The following is a 5,000-nucleotide window of genomic DNA, read 5'->3' as shown; positions in this document are numbered from 1 at the left end:
GGGCTCCTGGAACCCCAGCCCGGGCACAGCTCCCCGGCAGCTCCCGGGGGGAGAACCGGGCCGGGGGAACGGGCGGCGGCGCGGGGCCGGGCCGACTCGGGGCTCCGGGAGATCGGGAACGGGAACCGGTGGATGGCGGGGTCCCCACGCCGGGCTCCTGGAACCCCAGCCCGGGCACAGCTCCCCGGCAGCTCCCGGGGGGAGAACCGGGCCGGGGGAACGGGCGGCGGCGCGGGGCCGGGCCGACTCGGGGCTCCGGGAGATCGGGAACGGGAACCGGTGGATGGCGGGGTCCCCACGCCGGCGTCCTGGAACTCCGGCCCGGGCACGGCTCCCCGGCAGGTCCCGGGGCGAGAACCGGGCCGGGGGACCGGGCGCCGGCGCGGGGCCGGGCCGCCTCGGGGCTCCGGAAGGGCCGTTGCGGGGACCGGTGTGTGAGAGGCACCCGCGGCCGGGCTCCTGGAACTCCGGCACGGACTAAAGCCGCGAGGAGCTCCCGGTCAGAGAACCGGAATGAGGTCGGATTTGACCGCTTTACCCGGGCCGGAGTTCCAGGAGCCCGGCCACATTCCGGCGACGTCCCGCTAAAACGGGGGCGGTGACACTCGACGCCAGACCTCGTTTCCGCCACCGCCAGCCCTACTCTAAGGGACGGGCGTCCCCCCCGGCGGTCCCCGGAGGCCATCGGATGCGGGCTAAGGTGCATTAAAAGTCGGATACGAGTCAGTGTCCGTCCCGGTTCTCCCCAGCGGTCCCTGGACGCCCTCGGATGCGGGCGAGGGTGCGCCAAAGTCGGATACGAGTCAGTGTCCGTCCCGGTTCTCCCCAGCGGTCCCCGGACGCCCTCGGATGCGGGCCAGGGTGCACCAAAGTCGGGTACGAGTCAGTGTCCGTCCCGGTTCTCCCCAGCGGTCCCTGGACGCCCTCGGATGCGGGCCAGGGTGCACCAAAGTCGGATACGAGTCAGTGTCCGTCCCGGTTCTCCCCAGCGGTCCCTGGACGCCCTCGGAGGCGGGCGAGGGTGCACCAAAGTCGGATACGAGTCCGGGTCCGGTCCGGTTCTCCCTAGCGGTCCCTGGAGGCCCTTGGAATCAGGGCCAGGGTGCACCAAAGTCGGATACAAGTCCGGGTCTTGTCCGGTTCTCCCTAGCGGTCCCTGGAGGCCCTTGGATGCGGGCCAGGGTGCACCAAAGTCGGATACAAGTCCGGGTCCGTCCCGGTTCTCCCCAGCGGTCCCTGGACGCCCTTGGATGCGGGCGAGGGTGCACCAAAGTCGGATACGAGTCAGTGTCCGTCCCGGTTCTCCCCAGCGGTCCCTGGACGCCCTCGGATGCGGGCCAGGGTGCACCAAAGTCGGATACGAGTCAGTGTCCGTCCCGGTTCTCCCCAGCGGTCCCTGGACGCCCTCGGAGGCGGGCGAGGGTGCACCAAAGTCGGATACGAGTCCGGGTCCGGTCCGGTTCTCCCTAGCGGTCCCTGGAGGCCCTTGGATGCGGGCCAGGGTGCACCAAAGTCGGATACAAGTCCGGGTCTTGTCCGGTTCTCCCTAGCGGTCCCTGGAGGCCCTTGGATGCGGGCCAGGGTGCACCAAAGTCGGATACAAGTCCGGGTCCGTCCCGGTTCTCCCCAGCGGTCCCTGGACGCCCTCGGATCCGGGCGAGGGTGCACCAACGTCGGATACGAGTCCGGGTCCGTCCCGGTTCTCCCCAGCGGTCCCTGGACGCCCTTGGATGCGGGCGAGGGTGCACCAACGTCGGGTACGAGTCAGTGTCCGTCCCGGACCGGAGGAGCGGGCGCCGGCGCTGTGGGGAGCCGATCCCGGGCTCCAGCAGAGTCTATTCGGGGACCGGCTTGTCGGGGGCACTCGCGTCCGGGGTCATGGAACTCCGACCCGGACTAAAGCCTCGAGGAGCTCCCGGTCAGAGAACCGGAATGAGGTCGGATTTGAACGCTTCAGCCGGACCGGAGTTCCACGATCCCGGCCAAATTTCTGCCACGTGCCGCTAAAACGGGGGCGGTGACACTCGGCGACAGACCTCGTTTCCGCCACCGCCAGCCCTACTCTAGGGGACGGGCGTCCACCCTAGCGGTCCCCGGAGGCCATCGGATGCGGGCTAAGGTGCATTAAAAGTCGGATACGAGTCAGTGTCCCTCCCGGTTCTCCCCAGCGGTCCCCGGACGCCCTCGGATGCGGGCGAGGGTGCACCAAAGTCGGATACGAGTCCGGGTCCGTCCCGGTTCTCCCCAGCGGTCCCTGGACGCCCTCGGATGCGGGCGAGGGTGCACCAAAGTCGGATACGAGTCAGTGTCCGTCCCGGTTCTCCCCAGCGGTCCCTGGACGCCCTCGGATCCGGGCGAGGGTGCACCAACGTCGGATACGAGTCCGGGTCCGTCCCGGTTCTCCCCAGCGGTCCCTGGAAGCCCTTGGATGCGGGCTAGGGTGCTCCTAAGCCCGGGGAGAGAAGAGCGCCGCTCCGGTAGGTTTCAGCGGGGCGCGGCGCTATGCGGTAGCCGGCGGAGGCTCACCACGGCCGGGCACGCCGAGCGCGCCCGCTCCGGTCCCCGCCGGCGGGACTGTGAGTGCACGGGCAGCCGTCTGGAGCCTCCACGAGCCCGGACACGAAAAAGCGCCGCTCCGGTAACATCCAGCGGGGAGCGGCGGCATGCGGTAGCCGGCGGAGGCTCACCACGGCCGGGCATGCCGAGCGCGCCCGCTCCGGTCCCCGCCGGCGGGACTGTGAGTGCACGGGCAGCCGTCTGGAGCCTCCACGAGCCCGGACACGAAAAAGCGCCGCTCCGGTAACATCCAGCGGGGAGCGGCGGCATGCGGTAGCCGGCGGAGGCTCACCGCGGCCGGGCATGCCAAGCGCGCCCGCTCCGGTCCCCGCCGGCGGGACTTGGAGGCTCTTGGCATCCGGCGGGAGTCACCAGAAGCCCGGGGAGAGAAGAGCGCCGCTCCGGTACCCGCCGCCGGCTCTTGGAGGCTCTTGGCATCCGGCGGGAGTCACCAGAGGCCCGGGGGGAGAAGAGCGCCGCTCCGGTCCCCGCCGGCGGGACTTGGAGGCTCTTGGCATCCGGCGGGAGTCACCAGAGGCCCGGGGAGAGAAGAGCGCCGCTCCGGTACCCGCAGCCGGGGAGCGGCGCTAGGCTGTAGCCGGCGGAGGCTCACCCTGGCCGGGCGAGCCGAGCGCGCCGCTCCGGTCCCCGCCGGCGGGACTTGGAGGCTCTCGGCATCCGGCAAGAGTCACCAGAAGCCCGGGGAGAGGAGAGCGCCGCTCCGGTCCCCGCCGGCGGGACTTGGAGGCTCTTGGCATCCGGCGGGAGTCACCAGAGGCCCGGGGAGAGAAGAGCGCCGCTCCGGTACCCGGCGACGGGGAGCGGCGCAAAGCGGTAGCCGGCGAAGGCTCACCGCAGGCCCGCAAGGCCAAGAGCGCCGCTCCGGTTCCCCAGCGGAGCCGGGCAGCGGGCGGAGGTTCCCCGTCGCGCCCGGGCAAGGGTTCATCCTGCCCGGCACCAGAGACCAAGCCGTCCCGCTCTCCCCGCCGGAGCTCCCGGACTTTGTCATTTTTCTTGGGCTGAGGTCCGCGGAGGAGGAGGAGGAGGAGGAGGAGGAGGCGGCGGCGGGAGCCGGGCGTCGGGCGGCCTCGGGAAGCCGGCGGGCGACATCGGGAGCCCCCGCGGGGATCCTCGGGGCTCAGTGAAGCTGTTCAGACGGGTGTCCCCTCTCCAGAGCCCCGGAGGTGCGGGACCGGCCCTTCCCCCCACCCCAGGCCGAGGTCCTCGGAGCGCCGCCGGCGGGAAAAGTGGGGAAAGGGACCCGCAGACCTCCGGAATGAGGTCGGATTTGAACGCCAGATCCGACCCGGAGTTCCAGGAAGTCGGCAGGGATGCGAGGGAGCTGCCGTAGAAATGGGGGTGGTGACGCTCCTCGCAAGACCTCGTTTCCGCCACCACGCGGAAGAACCGTGAGAGAGGCGTAGGCAAGCCTCTCTCAGGGACGCCGCGACGTGGAAAGCCTAGGCCGGCAGAAGGACAGAGGGATCGCCGCTCAAAGTCCTGGAGCTTTCCGACTTTGTCTCTTTTTTTTTTCTTTTCCTTTTTTTTTTACCCCAACGGCGGCGGCGGGAGAAGGACGGGGACCGCGGAGGCACACTTTTCCCACCCGCTAGCCTGCTCCGGTCGCGGGACTCCCCACTAGATTACCGCGCCGCCGGACTTGGAAAGGAGCCAGAGAAAGAGCTATGAAACCTTGCTACATACGTCCTCCCGATCGATAAGGCAACGGGGCATCCGGTGGGGAGAGACCCCTCGCTCGGCCGGGCTTTGGAGTCCGTGCCGGCATAGGCGAGCGGGTCTCCCTCCCCTCTCCCGGATCAGCGCCCCCCGGGGACCCCGGTCCCCGCCCGACGGGCCCGGAAGGTCGCGCGATATCCCACCCCGGGTGGGTCGCGGGCCCCCTCCCTGACCGCCCACTACGCCTCCCTCCACCGGTGAGCTTGCCGAGAACCGAGATCCGAGATCGAGCTGCCCTCTCCCGACCGGGACGGCCGGCGGAGCCTTCGGAGACGGCGGCTCGGACCCGGACCCTGACGAGGGTCTGGGCTTCCCACCCCTCTCCGGAGCAGCGCGCCGGCAAGCCCCGCGACGGCCTCTCACATTCGACTCCCCAAACGTAGCCTCCGACGATGACACCACCACAGAGGGCCGCGCTCACCCCTCTCCGTTCGAGGCGGCCCCCAGAACTCCGGCAGGCCGACGGCAGGCCGGCCGACGATAGGCCGGGAAGAGCGGCGGGGACCCCCCCCTACCCTTCGCGGGGTCGGGGGTGGTGTCGACGCCCGCAGGAAGCGCAGCGGCGACGGCGCGGGAGGCTAAGGCCGCGACGGGTCCTTGGGGTTCGCCCGAAACGGGCTTATAATCCCCCATTCCCCCGGCCTCTCCCCGAACCGAAGCCCAGTGCGCGCAGCGGGCCCCCCGTCGGCCTTCTCGGTCTTGGCTCC

The sequence above is a fragment of the Dendropsophus ebraccatus genome, unplaced genomic scaffold (assembly GCF_027789765.1).
Source record: "Dendropsophus ebraccatus isolate aDenEbr1 unplaced genomic scaffold, aDenEbr1.pat pat_scaffold_1131_ctg1, whole genome shotgun sequence".
Lineage (NCBI taxonomy): Eukaryota > Metazoa > Chordata > Amphibia > Anura > Hylidae > Dendropsophus > Dendropsophus ebraccatus.
Note: the sequence above shows the minus strand (reverse complement) of the source record.